The 22,734-nt window shown below is 42.6% G+C and overlaps 1 protein-coding gene across 3 annotated transcripts in view; it reads right to left on the bottom strand.

Moving 5' to 3' along the window:
- Positions 1 to 22,734, bottom strand: part of GLI3 (GLI family zinc finger 3) — a 376,015-nt gene that overhangs the window by 41,832 nt on the left and 311,449 nt on the right. The window lies entirely within an intron of this gene.

The raw sequence follows: 22,734 nt of genomic DNA, 5'->3' as shown, positions 1-22,734 counted from the left end.
CAACCAGAGCCACTCTAGTACCTGAGGCTGAGGCCATAGAGCCATCCTCAATGCCCAGGCCAACTTTGCTCCAATGGAGCCTTGGCTGTGGAAGGGGAAGAGAGAGAGATAAAGAGAAAGGAGAGTGAGAAGGGTGGAGAAGCAGATGGATGCTTCTCCTGTGTGCCTGGTTGGGAATCAAACCCGGGACTTTAGTGGGCTCTACCACTGAACCCACCAGCCAAGCTCCATTTCTAACTTTTAACACCTCTCATCAGAACTATGAAGTACAAAATGTATTACTTTTAGCAAAAATGTAAAACAGTGAATTACAGCATTTCAATAGAGTACTCAGCTTTATTGGTAGATACTGGGAATAGTGCTAACACAATAAAGGTACCATACAAATCACAATGACAAAGCCAACTTCACACTCAAGCTGTGAATGTTTTCACCTCTACATTACTTACCAAGTTATCCATCAACTTGAACATCAATGGTCAAATCACATTTTGTTAAGCAAAGCTTTCAGGTGAATATGAACTAAATCTTCAATTATTTTGTTTTTCTCTTCTGCCTAAATGTATTCTTTTTTCCCCCCAATCCACTTCAATGTCCATTTATTTTTCTGTATTTTCTCCCATATAGCTTTTCAGCCTCTATGGAGTATGGTGACACACAGATTTAAACTGAATTCATGTATATCCACAGTTTTGTACATTTGGTATGCAGTTACTTGAAAAGTTGGAATTTGACTTAATATATAAATTAGATTATCCAGACAAGTGAAGTTTCTTGTTGGTAGGGCGCCATTTTCTTCACCTTACACAGAACCTAGTTTTATGATAGGATGTCACCATCAGTACAAGTCTAACTTCAGATGGCAAAACTATTAAGGCAAGAAATGGATCCTTCTGCGTTAACATGTGAGACACACAAAGTGACCTAGAATGCCTGCTTCCACCACTGTACACAGAACAACAGCCCTGAAATCTCAGACCATGCCCTGGCATGTTATTATGAAATTAAATCAAGTAATGTGGGCTTCTGATACATATTCTTAACTGGAACTCACTACTGTCAAAAAAGGTAAAAAATAAAAATAAAAAAAAAGTTTTGATTAATTTAACTACAATCTATTGGCTCTGGGTTATTGGGGCTACACTGACCACAAAATTAGGTAAACACTCTCCCCCATCAACTGCAACTACTTATAAGTCTTCCAGAGTGGTTCATCTTGCCCCCATTAGCTCCTTTCTCTACTCTCCAATGCAGTGGCTATCAAACTGTCCGTGGTGAAAGATCATCCTGCTTTCTACCACATCTGTTGTTGATGGATGTGGGGTTCCAGATCCTATTATACTAGCATACTGACCCTCAAGTTTGTCAACACCTAAGTTGGTCTACACCTGGTCAATGAGAGGGACCACTGATCACATACTTGGAAGCCAAATTTGTGACAATTCCAAAATGCCATGAAAGTCTCTAAAAGAGTGAGCACTGTCTATTCTGTGCCAGGAAACACTATGAGTGGCATGGCTCTACAGAGTCAGAAATAGGGTCAGTATCATACTGAGTGGCCTGGGGCTGTGCCTCACTGAGGACCAGCACTGCACAGATCTGCATTGGGACATGATGTGCTGTCTCACACCTACACAGGCAGAGAGACATCCACCCCAGCCCCCCCCAGGGATGAGTGGTAGCGAAGCACACCAACTGGTTAGGGCTAAGCCAAGCACAATTCTTACTTGTAGAAAGAGCTGAGAATTGGGAGACAAAGAAAAGAAGACCTTTCTATACATATCTTTTACTACTTCTGGGTTTTTTTAACTACATAAATATATTCTATTTTAAGACCCTGGAAATAATATGAAATAAACCAGAAAAAACAAACTGATGACAAAATAACTAAAGAACTATATGGGTTGAAGCCCTGGCCAGTTGGCTCAGTGGTAGAACACTGGCCTGGCATGTGGATGTTGCAGGTTCAATACCCGGTCAGGGCACACAGAAAAAGTATCCCATCTGCTTCTCCACCCCTCCCTGTCTCTCCTCTCTCTGTCTCTATCTTCTTCTCCCCTCCTGCAGCCATGGCTAGACTGGAGAGAGTTGGTCCCGGATGCAGAGGAGGATGGCTCCATGGCCTCTGCCTTAGGTGCTAGAAAATGGCTATGGCTGCAATGGAGCAGTGGCCCCAGATGGGCAGAGCATCACCCGCTAGTGGGCTTGCTGAGTGTATCCCAGTCGGGGTGCATGAAGGAGTCTATCTCTACCTCCTTCCCTTCCTTTCACTAAATTAAAAAAACAAAAAACCAACAACTTAAAACTACTTGGGTTGAGATGGGAAATCTGCCACTACCATAGGGGAGTGATAGCACACCTACATACAGACTGTTGCCAAAAACAGTCACCATCACAGCAGCTCGATGAACATTTTTCTCTTTCTTAGGAAAAGGGGAAAAACTGCTAGAGACTTAGAGTTAAAACAGTTTGCAAATTATGAACTGAAAACAATTAGGAAGAAAACCAGAAACATCTTCTCGCTATTCCCAAACAAAATAAAAGAAGCCATGAACCCCACCTAAAGCACTTGGGTGGAGAAACAAGTAAGCCAAGGACAATGAAAGCTGCTGCAGCAAGGCGAGAGCCCAGTGAGGCCGCTGGAGACCAGAGGCCAGGCCACGTCACACCAGGGGGCAAAGGAGAGAGCCCAGTTAGGCCGCTGGAGACCAGAGCCCAGGCCACGTCACACCAGGGAGCAAAGCACAGACACGGCAAAGGAGAGAGCCCAGTTAGGCCGCTGGAGACCAAAGCCCAGGCCACGTCACACCGGGGGCAAAGCACAGACACATACATGTTCCAGAAGAAAAATGTGGAATAAATAGAGAAATTGAACCACAGTGAACAACGTTTTTAGCTTAAACCAGACACCTGAACTTAATGGAAAAGACCTACATACATTTGGCATCACTAAAAATTTTCTAGAAAAAAATACAACAAAATATAGAAGTGTCCTTTCCAAGAAAAAAACAGGTTACCACAATTTTGCCACATATGAATCAGAAATAGAGTTTGAGGTGAAGGCCAGCAGACATGATGGCAGAATGAGGCTGGAGTGAGCCCTGCCCCAAGAAGCACATTCAGGCTAGCTTTCCACTGAACACTGAGTGATCTTCCACAGTACTAGCATTCTGCAAAAAATATTTTGAAAAATATTGAATTACATGGATACAAGAGAACATAAAATTTTCTCTCCAAACTACGTGATTCATTTAAATTGTTGCTAATGCAGGAAGACAGTTTTTAAAGTTATTTTGTTGAAAAATAATTAAATAATAAGTTATTTTTGTTGACAAAAATAAAAGGGTGAAAATCTCAAGGAAAAGCCATTGCCTGAGAAGATAAAGCATGAATTCCACTGAACACACAGAGCAGAGTATTAACGATTGTTGTAAAGACTATTATAAAACTAAACATATAGAAATTAGCTTGAAGAGACAAGATGGTGCTGGAGTAGGCGGACGTACCAGCATCTACCTCCCAGAACCAAAGTGGATTAAAAACTAATTTTATGAACTATCAGCTGGAAAAACCAACTTTGGACTGAACTAAAAGGACTCTTCAACCAAGGAACGCTGAAGAAGCCACACAGAGACTGGTAGGAAAAGCGGAAACGCGGAGAGGGCTGCCCAGCTTCTCGGAGCCAACGGCAGCAGGGAGAGACTTGCGTGGTGGGAAGTGAGTTTAGCAGAGGGGAAAGGGTCCTGAGCCCCAGGAACAAAGCCCCAGCCTGCAGCCCCAGAGCCCAGAAGAAGCATAAGGACAGTATTTAGCTGGAAAAAAGTCAGGATACTGTTTGAGAGAGAGTCTGATTTCTCAGACCCAGGATCCTCCTTAAAGGGACCATGCAGAACATCTCTCTCACAAACACTCACCCGGGGCTCCTGGGGATGGAGGGAGAGGGGAGAGAACCACAGTAACAGGAAGAGAGTGCAATCTAGGAGGCACAGGGAGAAACATTTTGGGAGATAGCCACCCTAACCCCTGGGACGAGTCACTCCCCAAAGCTGAAGTGAATATTTCCCACAGAAACAGCAATACCAGCAAAGGGAAGCAGGAGAGCAGCCAAACAAGCTCCCCCACAGCATTCAGAGCAGAGTCGCATAGAAGGAGGGAGCTTTTGGGTCTACAGTAGTGAGTCTTAGGGTCCGAGCTGCAACGCCCCCACCCACGCGGCTGAGGGCGCGCCAGAGGGCGGGCGGCAGTGGGAGACAAAAGCGCGGTTCTGCTGGCAGGGGCGGAAGCCGGCTGGCCACCACTGGGCTCAGGTGTGAGCTCAATCTTGCCCGGCTAGGGAGAAGGGGGCGTGCAAAAGCGGCCAAGCTCAGCTGCCGGCAGCCTGTAATCCAGCCTCCGGGAGAAGGGTGGGAAACCCGGAAAGAGTAGAAACCAGCCCCTGAGCAAGGGCAGAGGAGCACATCCCTGCCGCGCCCGTGCAACACAGGCTGGCGGTCTGACTTGGTAGCCGGCTCCTCCCACGGGGGTGGAGCCAAAAGCCCAGAAGAGGCGGAGTTCCGCTATGGAGCTGAACTTGGGCACGTAGCCCTGCCCGGCGGTAGAGCCAAGGCTAGCAGCTGTTCCTTGAGTGGGATCATCCTGCAAAGGCAGGGCGAAAGCTCAGAAACAGGCGGAGACCCACAGCTGAGCAAAGGTGCTTGCCAGTGCCCTCAGGACCGAGCATAACATCACACACGGGGGCGGGGCAAAGGCCAAGGCCACCAACCCTTGTGCACCCGAGCACGTGATCACAGCCACTCCCGTGAAGAGAAAATGCGGAGGCAGAGAAATACAACACAAATAAACCAAGAGAAATCCCCAGAAAAGGACCTAAGTGAATCAGATGTAACCAAATTACCAGATGCAGACTTTAAAATAACGATTGTTAGGATGCTCAAAGATATTAGAACCACCATAGATGGCCATTACGAAAACCTAAATAAAGAGATAACAAATATAAAAAAGGACATTGAAATAATAAAAAAGAATCAGACAGAAATGACAAATACAATATCTGAAATAAAGAATACAATGGAAGGAATTGAAAGCAGGATGGATGAAGCAGAGAATCGAATCAGTGAGTTAGAGGACAAAATAAATAAAAGCACGGAAGCAGAGCAGAAAAAAGAAAAGAGACTCAAAAAGTCTGAGGAAACTCTAAGAGAGCTCTGTGACAACATGAAGAGAAATAACATCCGCATCATAGGGGTTCCTGAAGAAGAAGAGAAAGAACAAGGGATAGAGACTTTGTTCAAACATATTATAGCAGAAAACTTCCCCCAATTAAGGCAGGAAAACGTTTCACATGTTCAGGAAGCACAGAGAACTCCATTAAGGAGAAACCCAAAGAAACCAACACCAAGACACATCATAATTAAATTACCAAAGCTAACTGATAAAGAGAAAATATTAAAAGCTGCTAGAGAAAAAAAGACTATCACCTACAAAGGAGCCCCCATAAGGATGACTTCTGATTTCTCATCAGAAACACTTGAGGCCAGAAGGGAATGGCAAGAAATATTCAAAGTAATGCAGAACAAGAACCTACAACCAAGACTACTTTATCCAGCAAGGCTAACATTTAAAATTGAAGGAGAAATAAAAAGCTTTACAGACAAAAAAAACCTCAAGGATTTCACTGCAACCAAACCAAGGCTGCAAGAAATGCTAAGGCACCTGTTGTAAACATATCAAAGGAAAAAAAGAATATAGCAAAAGAGAAAAACAGTTTTAAAGAAAAAAAAAAGGCAATAAACAATTCCATATCAGTAATAACCTTAAATGTTAATGGATTAAATGATCCGATCAAGAGACATAGGGTAGCTGCGTGGATAAGAAAACAGGACCCATACATATGCTGTCTACAAGAGACACACCTTAAATCAAAAGATGCACACAGACTGAAGATAAAAGGATGGAAAAAAATATTTCACGCAAATGGAAATGAAAAAAAAGCTGGGGTAGCAATACTTATATCAGACAAAATGGACTTTAGAACAAAGACCATAGTTAGAGATAAAGAAGGTCACTACATAATGATAAAGGGAGCAATCCAAAAGGAAGATAGAACCATTATAAATATCTACGCACCTAACATAGGAGCACCTAAATATATAAAGCAGACTTTGATAGACTGAAAGGGTGAGATCAACAGCAATACTATAATAGTAGGAGATTTCAATACCCCATTAACATCATTAGATAGATCCTCAAGAAAGAAAATTAACAAAGAAACAGCAGACTTAAAGGACATATTAGATCAACTCGATTTAATAGATATCTTCAGAACCTTTCACCCTAAAAGAGCAGAATATACATTCTTTTCAAGCGCTCATGGTACATTCTCTAGGAATAGACCACATGTTAGGGCACAAAAGCGGGCTCAACAAATTTAAGAAGATTGAAATCATATCGAGCACTTTCTCTGATCACAATGGCATTAAACTAGAAATCAACCACAATAGAAAAATTAAAAAAACATTCAAAGACTTGGAAACTAAACAGCACATTATTAAACAATGAATGGGTTAACATTGAGATCAAAGAAGAAATTAAAAAATTCCTAGAAACAAACGTTAATGAGCATACATCAACTCAAAATTTATGGGACACAGCAAAAGCAGTGCTGAGAGGGAAGTTTATAGCATTACAGGCATACATCAAGAAGCTAGAAAAAGCTCAAATAAACAACTTAACCCTGCATCTAAAAGAACTAGAAAAAGAACAGCAAGTAACGCCCAGAGCTAGTAGAAGGAAGGAAATAATAAAGATCAGAGCAGAAATAAATGACATAGAGGCTAAAGAAACAATACAGAGGATCAATGAAACCAGGAGCTGGTTCTTTGAAAAGGTAAACAAGATCGATGAACCTTTAACAAGACTCACCAAGAAAAAAAGAGAGAGGACTCAAATAAATAAAATTAGAAAGAGAGTGGAGAAATAACAACTGACACAACAGAAATACAAAATATTGTAAGAAAATACTATGAAGAACTGTACGCTAAAAAACTAGACAACCTAGATGAAATGGACAAATTCCTTGAATCATATAATCTTCCAAAAATCAATCTGGAAGAATCAGAAAACCTAAACAGACCAATTACAACAAATGAGATTGAAACAGCTATCAAAAACTCCCAAAAAAGAAAAGTCCTGGGCCTGATGGCTTCACAAGTGAATTCTACCAAATATTCAAAGAAGAACTAACTCCTATCCTTCTCAAGCTATTTCAAAAAATTCAAGAGGAAGGAAGACTTCCAAACTCCTTTTATGAGGCAAGCATAATTCTGATTCCAAAACCAGGCAAAGACAACACAAAAAAAGAAAATTATAGGCCAATATCCCTGATGAACTTAGATGCAAAAATCCTCAATAAAATGTTAGCAAACCGGATCAGCAATATATGGAAAAAATCATACACCATGATCAAGTGGGATTTATTCTTGGGAGGCAAGGCTGGTACAATATTCGCAAATCAATCAATGTGATTCATCACATAAACAAAAGAAAAGAGAAAAACCACATGATAATTTCAATAGATGCAGAAAAAGCATTTGATAAAGTCCAGCACTCATTCATGATCAAAACTCTCAGCAAAGTGGGAATACAGGGAACATACCTCAACATGATAAAGGCCATCTATGACAAACCCACAGCCAACATCATACTCAATGGGCAAAAATTAAAAGCAATCCCCTTAAGATCAGGAACAAGGCAGGGGTGCCCCCTTTCACCACTCTTATTCAACATAGTTCTGGAAGTCCTCGCCACAGCAATCAGACAAGAAAAAGAAATAAAAGGCATCCAAATTGGAAAAGAAGAAGTAAAACTATCATTATTTGCAGATGACACGATATTGTATATAGAAAACCCTAAAGTCTCAGTCAAAAAACTACTAGACCTGATAAATAAATTTGGCAAGGTCGCAGGATATAAAATCAATACTCAGAAATCAGAGGCATTTTTATACACTAATAATGAACTGTCAGAAAGTGAAATCAAGGAATCAATCCCCTTTACCATTGCAACCAAAAAAATAAAGTACCTAGGAATAAATCTAACCAAGGATATTAAAGACTTGTACTCGGAAAATTATAAAACATTGATAAAAGAAATCAGGGAAGATACGAATAAGTGGAGGCATATACCGTGCTCATGGTTAGGAAGAATAAACATCATTAAAATGTCTATATTACCCAAAGCTATTTATAAATTCAATGCAATACCAATGAAAATACCAATGACTTACTTCAAAGACATAGAACACATATTCCAAAAATTTATATGGAACCAAAAAAGAACACGAATAGCCTCAGCAATCCTGAAAAGGAAGAAAAAAGCGGGAGGTATCACACTTCCAGATATCAAGTTATATTATAAGGCCATTGTACTCAAAACAGCATGGTACTGGCATAAGAACAGGCGCATAGATCAATGGAACAGAACAGAGAACTCAGAAATAAACCCACAGCTTTATGGACAACTGATATTTGACAAAGGAGGTAAGACAATACAATGGAGTAAAGACAGCCTCTTCAACAAATGGTGTTGGGAAAAATGGACAGCTACCTGCAAAAAAATGAAACTAGACCACCAACTTACACCACTCACAAAAATAAACTCAAAATGGATAAAAGACTTGAATGTAAGCTGTGAAACCATAAGCATCTTAGAAGAAAACATAGGCAGTAAGGTCTCTGACATCTCTCGCAGCAATATATTTGCTGATTTGTCTCCACAGGCAAGTGAAATAAAAGACAGGATAAACAAATGGGACTTTATCAAACTAAAAAGCTTCTGCACAGCTAAAGACAATAAGAACAGAATAAAAAGACAAACTACACAATGGGAGAATATATTTGACATAGCGTCTGATAAGGGGTTAATAACCAAAATTTATAAAGAACTTGTAAAACTTGTAAAACCAGGAAGACAAACAATCCAATCCAAAAATGGGCAAAAGAAATGAATAGACACTTCTCCAAAGAGGACACACAGATGGCCAATAGGCATATGAAAAAATGTTCAACATCACTAATGATTAGAGAAATGCAAATTAAAACCACAATGAGATATCACCTCACACCAGTCAGAATGGTGCTCATCAATAAAACAACACAGAATAAGTGCTGGCGAGGATGTGGAGAAAAGGGAACCCTCCTGCACTGCTGGTGGGAATGCAGACTGGTGCAGCCACTGTGGAAAACAGTATGGAGATTCCTCAAGAAATTAAAAATCGAACTGCCTTTTGACCCAGCTATACCACTGTTAGGAATATACCCCAAGAACACCATAGCACTGTTTGAAAAGAAGAAATGCACCCCCATGTTTATGGCAGCATTGTTCACAATAGCAAAGAATTGGAAACAGCCCAAGTGTCCATCAGAGGACGAGTAGATTAAAAAGCTTTGGTATATATATACTATGGAATACTACTCAGCCGTAAGAAATGATGACATAGGATCTTTTACAACAACATGGATGGGCCTTGATAACATTATACTGAAAGAAGTAAATCAGAAAAAACTAAGAACTATATGTTTCCATATATAGGTGGGACATAAAGATGAGACTCAGAGACATGAACAACAGTGTTGGGGTTACAGGGTGGGGGGAGGAGAGGGAGGGGGATGGGGGAGGGGAGGGGCACAAAGATCATGGCTTTTCAGCATTTGCCATATTCCCCCCTTAATCTATAGACAGACAGCAAATATTTATGTATGGTGTTCCCAATATAAAGACTGCTGTCTTAGGGACAAATGCTGATAAACTATTTCAGCAGTTCCTCCTTCTTCAAAGACTTATATGTAAACATAGAGCTCCATGTTTCATAGGACATACTCAAGCTCACTCCATGCTCCCTGGAGCTTTAGCACAAGGGAATGCCCGCCCCCTTTTTTTTAGTATTTTTTCTTTTATTTATTTATTTTTTGTATATTTCTGAGGATGGGATGGGGAGGCAGTCAGACAGACTCCTGCATGCGCCTGACTGGGATCCACCTGGCATGCCTACCAGGGGGAATGCTCTGCCCATCTGGGATGTTGCTCTGTTATAACCGGAGCCATTCTAGTGACTGGGGCGGAGGCCATGGGGCCATCCTTAGTGCCCAGGGTGGATTTGCTCCAGTGGAGCCTTGGCTGCGGGCGGGAGGAGAGAGACGAAGTGGAAGGAGAGGGGGAGGAGTGGAGAGGTAGATGGGCGCTTCTCCTGTGTGCTCTGGCCGGAAATCGAACCCGGGAATCCTGCACACCAGGCCAATGACTCCGACGGGTTTACCATATCATGCTTTTTACTTAAAAAAAAAAAAAATTTACATTTCTTTTGAATGCTGATGAACAGGAGACACCAAATCTTTTTCACCTGCAAATTACTACCTTCTTTATTAGATCTAGCTAATAACACTGTTCTGTCTTTTTTCCAAATAGCTCCAGATATATGGAAAAGATTTATATAGGCAGATGGGGATCCCCAAACCCCTCAGCGAGATCTTCTGAGAATGGCTTTTAAGATACCTAGAGGCAGAAAAAGCCCAATAGAGATCAGGGGAACTACCAGCTTTTAGGATACACCCTTAAAGGCTCCAACACCCCAAAGGGGTCTCATAGGATGCCATCTGGGTCCTGCTTCAATAGTGGAAAGGAAGGTCATTGAGCTAAAGCCTGCCAGGCTTACACGCCTCTGCTGTGAGGAAACAGGGACACTGGAAGGTGGGCTTCCCCCTCGCTCCTCTAAGGGAGGGTTCAGTCTCTTCCAGCCCTGCTCCAGCCACCTATGACCTAACCTTGCCCAGAAAGCTGGGGTTTGCCACTGAAGGCTGAAGGTGCCCAGGGCCGTCGACCCCATCTACGACACTGTGGACGAGCCTAGGGTATTTCTTCCAAGAAGCAGGTAAACTGATCTCATTTGCACAAGGGCCACTTAACTATGTTTTGCCTGAATAGTCGGGTTTTTTATTCTTCCCTCAAAGATCTCTGTTGTGGGTGTTGATAGTCCTATTTTCTGCTGCTTTGCTTAATATATAGTGTTTCCTTTATCCCTCCTACCTCAATGCCCCACTCATATTTCAGGCTGGGACCTACTCCTAATTTAGAGCTCTCTTTCCTCCTTTTGCCAACTTGTATTATGAATTTACCTTTGCCACCCAGCTTAGTGTATCCCCAGGTTCTCTTTACCATGCCACAGTCGCAGAGTTCCAGGGAAAAGCAACCTGGTCTCATCTCTCCAGGCAGAGGAGAACAGAAGCTCCATCTCCATACATGCTGCAGATGGCTTTTCCAGTCTACCTGAATCATTACCAGCTAGAAGCAGCGGTCATTGGGACTTGGACATGAGCTGCAAAGTATAGAATGGTGACAACAATTCCAGTGCCATGCGGACTTTTCCTGGATGTGGACTTTTCCTGGACTCCTGCTCCCTGTGACAGCTCCTAACAAACTGAACTGTGGTTGGGTTGCATTTTTCAGGGATTTGGCATAGTGATGGGGCCAACTTGGACTTGGGGAACATGTTAAGGACACTACTCTTTTAGGGATTCTTGCTGTATTGGCCAAGAGTTTGCTTAAAGGCTTTTAATCACTGTAAAAAAAAATAGAGGACTGGATGAAGAAGATGGGGCACATATACACCATGGTATATTATTCAGCTAGGAGAAATGGTGACATCGGATTACTTATAGAGGAATGGTGGAGTCTTGGTAGCATTGTGCGGGGTGAAATAAGCGAATCAGAAAAAAACAGGAACTGCAGGATTCCATACATTGGTGGGACATAAAAGCGAGACTAAGAGGCATGGACAGGAGTGTGGTGGCTATGGGGGTGGGGGGAGGGAAGGAGGGAGAGGGGGAGGGGGAGGGGTACAGAGAGAACTGGATGGAGGGTGGCGGAGGATGATCTCTCTTCAGGTGATGGGTATGCAACAGAACTAAATGACAAGATAACCTGGAAATGTTTTTTTTGAATGTATGTACCCTGATTTATTGATGTCACCCCATTAAAATAAAAATTTATTTATAAAAAAAAACAACAAAAAAACCCCACTAAACATATAAAACAATAAGCAAGGTGACCTACATGGTAAAATTAGTTAATTGTGTAATAATAATAATTATTTTTAAAATACTTAAAAAATAGTAAAGATATAATAATCTGTAAGCCCTAATTATATTTTAAAAAGCAGGAACAAAAGAATGTTCTTATGTTTGTTTTGTGACAGAGCCAAAGAGAGAGAGACAGAGAGGACAGACCAAGAGAGACAGGAAGGGAGAGAGATGAGAACCATCAATTCTTCATTTCAGCTTCCTAGTTGTTCACCGATTGCTTTCTCATATGTGCCTTGACCAGGGGGCTACAGCAGAGCGAGTGACCCCTTGCTTAAACCAGTGACCTTGGGCTCAAGCCAGCGACCATGGTGTCATGTCTATGATCCCACGGTCAAGCCAGCATCCTCGGGGTTTTGAACCTGGGTCCCCTGCATCCCAGTCCAACACTCTATCCACTGCGCCTCCGCCTAGTCAGGTGGAAAGAAATTTTGACATGATAAATAACTTGTCCTACAAAATAATATGATTGTGGAGAGGTTTTCTTGGTATTAATTTTTTGGCTATTAGAAATTATGCATTTAATTATCTACTTAATAAATATATAGTAAACATATTAATGTTTAAAACACTAAATTTACTTTCAAATTGACTATAATTGAAATTAAAAAAATAAGGCAACACACACCTATAAATAACAGGAAGAATTTAAAAAGCATAAAATATTCACATTCACAATAAATGTCACAAACCTAGGCAAAATCTCTCAGAGGGTAATAAACATAACTATAAACCTTATAAGGAAGTCATTAAAAACAATATTGTAGATATGGTTAAAAAATAAATGGGTATATATATTAGTGTGAGTAATCTGCTTATCAAACAAATTAGACTTTAAGACAAAAATATTTAAATGGAGCATAAAGAGAATTGTTTTCTCTTGATATAAGTATTAAAGGAAAGCAATACTTTTCTCTACTAAACAGAGCATCCTCATTTTGTTTTCTGTTAAAAGTATGCGGGATTTAACTAGTAACATAATCTAACAATCAGATTTAACAAACACATTAGTACTGGTTTATGATAGAATAAGTAAACAAAGAAGTAGGTAGATGCTATACCAGTTCAGGGTGGGAATTTTTTAATAAACATTTTCTGGTACTGCCTGACCAGGAAGTTGCACAGTGGATAGAGCATTGGTCTGGGACACGGAGGACTCAGGTTCGAAACCCGAGGCCACCAGCTTGAGCGTAGGCTCATCTGGCTTGAGCGTGGGCTCACCAGCTTGAGCGAGGGGTCGTTAGCTTGAGTGTGGGATCATAGACATGACCCTATGTTCGCTGGCTTGAGCCCAAAGGTCACTGGGTTGAAGCCCAAGGTCGCTGGCTTGAGCAAGGGGTCACTTACTCTGCTGTAGCCCCCAGTCAAGGCATTTATGAGAAGTCAATGAACAACTAAGGTGCTGTAACGAAGAATGGATGCTTCTCATCTCTCTCCCTTCCTGTCTGTCTGTTCCTATCTGTCCCTCTCTCTGTCTCTGTCACACAAAAAAACCCAAAACAAACAAACAAAAAAACCCTTTTCTAGTACTAACAAAATGAACAAACAAAAAAGAAATAAGGAAAACAAAAGAATTTGATATAATATCAACAGAAAACTTGAATAAATGAATATTGCCTCAAACTCATTATTTTTATTTGTCAATGGAATATTTAAAAAGTGAATGTAGGCCCTGGCCGGTTGGCTCAGTGGTAGAGCATTGGCCTGGTGTGCAAAGGGTCCCGGGTTCGATTCCCGGCCAGGGCACACAGGAGAAGCACCCATCTGCTTCTCCACCCTTCCCCCTCTCCTTCCTCTCTGTCTCTCTCTTCCCCTCCCGCAGCAAGGCTCCATTGGAGTAAAGATGGCCCAGGCGCTGGGGATGGCTCCTTGGCCTCTGCCCCAGGCGCTAGAGTGGCTCTGGTCGCAACAGAGCGACGCCCCGGAGGGGCAGAGCATCGCCCCCTGGTGGGCGTGCCGGGTGGATCCCGGTCGGGCACATGCGGGAGTCTGTCTGACTGTCTCTCCCTGTTTCCAGCTTCGGAAAAATACAAAAAACAACAACAACAAAAAAAACCTACAGATTATTTTGAAGTATCATAACTGTAAAAATTTCTGATAGTCAAAGTGAATTGAAGTGAATGTTAATATCCTTATTTATTTAAATGCACTTATTATTTAAAAAGAAATACATTTCATTCTAGAAGTTGTGAGCAGGAAATACAATCAGACCCCAAAAAACATGATAGAAAGAAAATTTTTGAACACAAAAAGACAAACTAAAATTGAAACACAGAATGAAGAATGAAGACCAGAAAAATGGATTTTTTCGGAAAAAAATTAAAATGAAAAAGGAAATCACTGACATAACCAAGAAAATGAGGGAAATAAAAATAACAGGGGAAAAGGTGATATAATTAAGCACACAGGTCATTCGTGAGAGTTTAAATAATCACAGTTTACTAACACTAATGTTGAAAATCTAAATAAAATTAGTGACTTTCTGAAAAACTAAAAATTAAACTAAAGTTAACTCAAAAAATAGAAAACAGAAAAAGAAATCTTTTGAAACTTAAAAGAATTTTATTCACAAAGGGCTCTAAACTCAAACATTGTTATAGGAATGTTATTTCAAACATTCAAGGAGCATGGGGTTATTATGCTGTCTCAGGCACTCTGGAGACAGAAATGATGGAAATACTTAAAACAATAAAAAAAAATCCAGCATAATTCTGATACCAAAGTAGGAAGAAAAAGAAACAGATATAAATCATCATAAAAAATATGTAAATTATAAATAAACTAGAACACACTAAATCCAGTAATACATCAGAAGAATAACTCACCTGACACATTCTAGGATGACAAAGAAATATATTATACCACATGGTTATCTCTTTAGGTAACAAAAGGTTAATAAAACAATTAACAATTGTTTGAGATGACATCCTTAGAAATTTAGAATAGAAAGGTACTTCATTCACATGTCCAAATATTACTCATCTTAAATAATAGTCAACAGATTATATTAAAGTTGAATACTAAGGGCATTCACATGAAAGTCAGGCACAAAAGAAGTGTTATGCTACCAAATGAATTATCTAATACTATTCAAAAAAATTTATCCAGTGCAGTGAGAGAGAAACAAAATATGTTAAAGACAAAAATTATTATTACTTGCAGATGATATAAGTGTATTATTAGAAAACCTCAGAAAACAATAGAGCCATTAGGAACATCAAGAAAATTTAGGAGGTTGACTACATACAAAATAAAAATAAACAAAAAAACCCCTCAGTACATTTTCTATTAAAAGCAATAACCAATTAGGGAAAAAAATTCATACCTAGGAATGAGCAAAAACAGAAATATAAGGTGGTCATAAAAAGAGAAATATCAAGTTAGAAAGCTCAGAAATATATATATATATATATCCTGTTACAACATGAGAAAATTAAATTATTAGGGGATATAGATTCTTTTTAGTTTAAGGTTTTAACAAAATCTAGGCAAAATCCCAACAGTATATTCCCTTTTTGTGTGTGACAGGAACAGAGAGAGACAGAGAGGGACACATAGGGACAGACAGACAGGAACGAAGAGAGATGAGAAGCATCAATTTTTCATTGCAGCACCTTAGTTGTTCATTGATTGCTTTCTCATATGTGCCTTGACTGTGGGGCTACAGCAGACTGAGTAACCCCTTGCTCAAGCCAGCGACCTTGGGCTCAAGTTGGTGAGCTTTGCTCAAACCTGATGAGCCTGCGCTCAAGCTGGTGACCTTGAAGTTTTGAACCTGGGTCTTCCGCGTCACAGTCTGACACTTTATCCACTGCGCTACCGCCTGGTTGGCTATCCTTTTAAATTTAGGTAAAATCCTCCTAAAATTACTGTTTAACTTAGATCCTTTCTTTTAAAGATTATATCTGAAAGGAACCAAGAATTTTACATAAATTCTTTGTGTAATGTTTACTTTGTATAAATGTTTACTATTTCTGATAGTGAAAAAATGTTGTGAAAAACTCTAAAAACACAACAGTAATTAAGGATTAGGTGATTATAGTGCAACTATATGATGAAAGCAAGATACAAAATATAAATTTACATACCAAGAGACTCAGTAGTATTCTTCTCCATTTTAAAAAAAATACAATAAGAAAGAAAAATCTATAAAAGTTTTAATATAAGTTGCCTTTGTCTTTTTTTATTGCAAAGGCATTGTGGATTTTTAAAAATCGTTATTAAGCTTTAATATATCCGTGTTCCTTTAGTAATCCTCACTACTTTCCCCCATTTAATGTGCACTTGGGTGAGTGTAGTCTTCCCTATAAGGGCTCTCTCTGTATATTGATATAGCATTTTAGAACTGTGAAGTCTATTTTAAAAAATGGATGGATAGATAGCAAATTGCTTCAATGATTAAAAACTATTCTTTTACCCTGAATTCAAATGCACACACACATGCTTTTCTAGCATGTGTTAAGGAGAACGTCAGTGTTCACTCACTCACTCACTCAATCATTCAACAATAGTACATGTCAGGCCTGGGAGTACAGCAATGATGAAACAGTTTTCAATTCACAGTGCTTACAGCCTTGTGATAGAAGGCAGAGAACAACATAAAAAGTAATGTTCTAGACCAGTGGTAGTCAACTTGGTCCCTACTGCCCACTAGTGGGTGTTCCAGCTTTCATGGTGGGCGGTAGCGGAGCAACCAAAGTATAAATAAAAAGATAGATTTAACTATAGTAAGTTGTTCTATAAAGATTTATTCTCGGCCCTGGCCAGTTGGCTCAGTGGTAGAGCATCGGCCTGGCGTGCAGGAGTCCCAGGTTCGATTCCTGGCCAGGGCACACAGGAGAAGTGTCCATCTGCTTCTCCACCCCTCTCCCTCTCCTTCCTCTCTGTCTCTGTCTTCCCCTCCCGAAGCGGAGGCTCCATTGGAGCAAAGGTGGCCTGGGCTCTGGGGATGGCTCTATGGCCTCTGCCTCAGGCGCTAGAATGGCTCTGGTTGCAACAAAGCAACGCCCCAGATGGGCAGAGCATTGCCCCCTGGTGGGCATGCCGGGTGGATCCCAGTTGGGCGCGTGTGGGAGTCTGTCTGACTGCCTCCCTGTTTCCAACTTCAGAAAAATACAAAAAAAAAAAAAAAAAGATTTATTCTGCCAAACTTAGTGAAAATATGACATAAAGTACTTGGTAAGTAATTATTATTATATGCTTGAACTTGCTGTAACTCTGCTTTATAAATTTTATAAAGTAAAGTTACTTCCCTACATTATAAATCACCATTACTGCGGAACTGGTGGGCGGTTAGAAAATTTTACTACTAACAGAGATACAAAAGTGGGCGGTAGGTATAAAACGGTTGACTACCCCTGTTCTAGACTGTAAGAAATGTTAAAAAGCAGGATGAATGAAGTGATGGGAACATATACGTCATTTTCTATAGACAGGTCGGGAGGCCTCTCAGACATGCTGAAAAACCTCAGAAACAGTAAAAACTCCAGCAGAAACCTGGAGGAAAGTCTGTGGATTCTATGGGAGGATGGATCACAGCAGTAAAATGGCAAGTGTAAAGGTCCTGTGGTGGGCTGGTGTCTAAGTGCCAGTAAAGAGGCCCAGGGGGCTGGAAAGGATATGGCAGGAGAACAGTACTTGGGCTGTGAAAATTACCAGGAAGAGCCACTATACACTACATTAATTGCACATGTTTAATTACTCTCCCCAAACCCCTCTTAAATTTTACACTGCATTGCAATTAAAAATTTTGGAAACAAACTTCCAGCATGTTGGAACCAACTTACTCTTTGAGTTTACATGCACCTATAGGTTCCAGCAGCTTTATAGCATTTTATGAGTACAGACAAAGCACTTAATCCCAAGAGCCAAATTACAGGTCTGAAAAAAATCATGAGTGTGATGGAGGAGAGAGTGAACCTAAGGAGCTTTGAAACATAATAAAATGCTGGTGACCTAAGCCCTCCTCATCCTCTGTAATTATTCACCGTATTAACAAGCCCTTAGCGGAGCACCGCCATGTGCCCACACTACCTGCTTCTTTCTGCTCCATACACACGGAGGCCAAGAAATTGTCCCAGGAGAAGCACCTTCAACTTCCACCAGAGCTGGGCCTGCATCTTTAGAGTGGGGGCAACACTGCCCTTTTGCACACTTAGTAGGAAGCAGCTGACTCCTTCCCAGTCCTAGAAAAAGCCCACTTGCTCTCCACCTTGGGCCTCCTTCTCTCTGTTATTCAGACATCTTTCACCTAGGCTCTGACACATCCCAACTAATCCTACCAGGGTGGGGAGAGGGGAAGGTATTGAAAGCAAAGGACATTTTACTACCTCCCAGCTTCCTATTCAATTTCTATTTCTTCTTTTGTCCCTCTCTATTCCCCGCAATCCAGAGTCAGCTGCAGCTCCAGTTGACAAGAACAATTGGGGAAGGAAAGGAGGAATGGATGAGGAACTGGGCAGCTTGAGATGAGGAATGGATAACTCAAATCACTGGCTTCTCAAAGCCCCGAGTTCAGCGTGGCCTGCCTCCATGTTGAAATGCTGCCAGAACCAAACCACATGCACATTTCTGTCACCAGGAATCTATAGTTGACCCTTGAACACAGGTGTGAACGGGGAGGGTCCACTTACACACAGATTTTTTTTAAAAATAAATAACTGCACTGTTTTCTTTCTCTTTCTTTTCAGCATAAAAAAAGCAGCCTGCTTATTGCCCTGATGCCAGTGGGGGACAAGGATGGCAGTATGACCACCTCCAATCTGAGGCCAAGTGGCCCCAGGGCACTAGGTACTCTCTCACTGAATGCACCAGTCCCCGGGGGCTGCCGGAACCCCCCTGAAAAGTGAGGTGCAGCACATCCACCCAGTCAACCCAGCGGCTGGGGCATGCCTCTCACTGGGTCCAGGTCGCTCCCCTAACCCCATGTGGGTCTTGTCACAAAGGTATTCTGCTATTACTTAAGGGCCTTGGCTTTTGGACCCTTTACATCTAAGGAAGACCCTCAGAAGAGAAGCCACACTCCACATGGAATCAGGCATAGCCCTGGCCTCAGTTACTTCTTGGATGGCTACTCCCCCCTCACTGACCCCAGTCTCACTCTCCCTTGGTCATGGAGGAGGGAGCTCCTATGGTGAGCCTCGAAAACCACGTCAGAGGCTCCTTGACCCCTGTAAGGTTGGTGGCCGAGGCCAGGCAGGTTCACACTGCGTTCAGGCAGATGGTAGAGGAACTGCAGAGCCAGAAAGCAACGGGCCATTCCTGTTTACTGTAGGCTCGCAAAGATACATGAGCGAATAAACAAAAAGAGAAAAAGGGCTAATAAACAAAGGAAAGTCCGCTTTTCACAGTGAAGGGCAAGGGAGCAGGAAAATCGTACCTCACAGTGGTGGGAGAGCGATCTAGGTCAGTGGTCAGCAAACTCAGTCAACAGAGCCAAATATCAACAGTACAATTGAAATTTCTTTTGAGAGTCATATTTTTTACACTTAAACTATATAGGTAGGTACATTCCTTATCAAGGTAGCGCTTGCACGTGGTATTGTGTAGAAGAGCCGCACTCAAGGGGACAAAGAGCCGCATGTGGATCAAGAGCCGCAATTTGCCAACCAGGGATCTAGGAGAATTGCCACTAAGGGCAAGCACCCATAGCCTTACATAGACTATACACATGTGGCGCTGCCACGTGCTCATGCACTAATCAGGCTTAGAGCTTGCAGCCCATAAACCAGCAAGCAAGCCTAACACAGCTGTTTGCCCACAACTGCTTACCTCAGAGTGGAGGTCAGTAGGAAAGCTGTTTTTTTATTCTTCCCTTCCTTCCTATTTGTAATGCTGGTGGCAGAGGCCAGGCAGGTCCACATTGGATTCAGGCAGATGGTAGAAAAACTGCAGAGCCGGAAAGTATCAGGCCATACCTGTTTATTGGAGGCTCACAAATACAGGCGAGCAAATAAACAACAAACATGAAAGAGCTAATAAACAAAGGAAAATCTGCTACTGCAGTAAAGACAAGGGAGCAAAGAAAATGGCACTTCACGGTGGCGGGAGAGTGATCCACAATTCCCCTGAACGCAAGCAGCCACAGCCTTAATAGGCCATACACACATGGCGCTGCCACGTGCTCATGCACCAATCAGGCAAAGTGCTTGCAGCTTGGTAAACCAGCGAGCAAGCCTAACACAGCTGCCCCACACTATCCGTTCTCTCCCTTCCTTATCCCTCCCTCTTGTACTCCCCCACCACCTTCTTCCCAGCCCTCACTAGGAAGAGGTTCACCTTTGTCAGGCTGCCTGAAGGAGCTGCCAGCCCCCAGGGCTGGTGCACAAAACAGGAAAAAGTTTGGCAAGCACAGAAAGGGAGAAAACCACAAATATAAGAGTCACCTTTGTCTACAAATAGTGGAGGCTCCCAGCAGAGGGAGAGACTGGCCAGCTTGGAAGATGGACATTCTCTTATACTTAGGACAGTCCTCTTCTTCTTCTCAGCTCTACTCTTCTGTCCCCTGAGAGCTCCAGAGGGGTGTGCGTGAGCGTGTGCTCATTGTGGGGCAGCTGTATGTTAGGCTTGCTTGTGGGGTTACCAGGTGTAAGCACTTTGCCTGATTAGTGCATGAGCACGTGGCAGTGCCATATATATATATATGTGTGTGTGTGTGTGTGTGTGTGTGTGTGTGTGTGTGTCCTATTTAAGGCTATGGACGCTTGTGCTCAGGAGGATTGTGGATAGTGGATTGCCTGCCTGCCACTGTGAGGGGCCATTTTTCAGTTTGTGTGCCTGAGAGGCGGTTTCCTCTGTGTGCTTGTCTGCTGTTGTGAGACTTTATTATCAGAATGGCCCAACGCTTTCCGGCTCCACAGTTTTCCTACCATCTGACCAAATCCAATGTGAACCTGCCTGGCCTTGGCCACCAGCATTACATCTGGTGTAGTGGGCAGGGTTCGGAGCAGATGGGTATGGAGCCACCAACACCCTTGTGGGGTGGAATAGGGGAGTGACTGTTCCTGCTGGCTTCCCTGGTGGAGATAGTGGGCTGGGTGTTTTTTACAAACCTGTGAAAAGAAACCAAGAGCTCTGTATGAAAAGTTGAGTGAGGTCGAAAGCTCCAGGATGAGCTGCACACTGAGCGCCAACAACGGCAATAACTGGAGCGAGCACTGGAGAAGGAGGCCGACTGGGTCTGAGAGTTGCAGTGTGAGTTGTGGGCTGAGAGCCAATAATGCCTAGAACTGGAGCAGTCAAGCAGTCTCTGGACAAGGAGTTACAGGTTCGTGAGTTGCTGTTTGTCCTACAGGGGTCGTCAAACTTTTTATAAAAACCGCTCACTTTTGCAGTGCTGGTCAACCTGGTCCCTACAGTGCAACCAAACAGCACCGCCATTGGCCCATCATGAAAGCTGGAACGCCCACTAGTGGGCGGTAGGGACCAGGTCTACCAGCACTGCAAAAGTGGGCGGTTTTTATAAAAAGTTTGACGACCCCTGCGTGTTGAAGAAACTGCGAGTTCTGGAGCTCGAGAGCCAGCTTCTGTCTGAGAGCCCCAGGAGCTGAAGCAGGCACAGAAGATGAAGTTGCATTTGTGCTTGATAGAGTGGTTTTGAATCGGTGGGAGCAGATGTTTCCAACTTTTCTGAGGGGGAGGCTCAGGCTACAACTACCGCCCACAGATATGGAGCCTGGCTGGTGGTCGCCAAGAAGGTCAAGACCCAGCAGCCTAGAGTCCCTCAGTGGCAGCCACAGCCTCCTCCCCAGGTAGCGGAACACTCTGTGGTCCAGCCCTACACCCAGGCAGAGCTGATGGAGTTGAGGTGCAATTCAGGCAGAAAGCCACTGAGCCCGTTAGCCTGCTTGGTGCAGCTGTGGGACATAGGAGTGAATGGCATCATACTCTTCAGAACAGAAATGGACCGTAAGGCTGTGAGGGCTGCTGCTCACGCTGCCCCCCAACTAACAAGAGAAACAGACCTGAGAAAGTTACCCAAACACAGATGTGGGTAGATTTGATTGTGGCCGGGATAGATAGAAATTAGATGGCAAGCCTAATAAAGTCTTGTTGGAGCTTTGGCAGCAGCTTGAGTAAGAACAGAGGTTCCAGTCACTGAAAAAGCGGGGAAGTGGGTGGCCCCGGCATCTGCCAGGAAAATGGCTGGCATTCAGGTTATAGGATCTCTAAGATCCATTGTCCCAGTCTGAATAAGGGAAGGGTGAGGCACCCATCCCTGTCAGAAAGGGGCCAGAAGCCCCATGTGAAATTGGCAATCCACTGGTCCCCTTCTAATGTGCAGTAGGTGTTGGCATTAGAAGGTAATGGGTGCATTTTTAATTTATTTTTATTTTTTTTACAGCAGCAGCTAAGAGAACTGTTAAGGTAACACATTGACCCCACCAGGCCCTGTGAGCTTGCTGAGGCCCCATTATTAAAGAGCTGTATGGCTAGTTGCCTCTAATGGACCTTTACCTTGGTGATTTGCACTGACAGTTGCGCTGTGTATCGTGGACTGTTTCTTGGCCTGACCAGAGGGGGGCATTGGCTCCCTTGATGGACGGACACGGCACCTGTGGAGGACCTCCTGCACTGGGAAGCTGCTCTCACCCAGTTGCACAGA

Source organism: Saccopteryx bilineata, chromosome 4 (assembly GCF_036850765.1).
Source record: "Saccopteryx bilineata isolate mSacBil1 chromosome 4, mSacBil1_pri_phased_curated, whole genome shotgun sequence".
Lineage (NCBI taxonomy): Eukaryota > Metazoa > Chordata > Mammalia > Chiroptera > Emballonuridae > Saccopteryx > Saccopteryx bilineata.
This window is presented reverse-complemented; position numbering and strand designations above follow the sequence as displayed.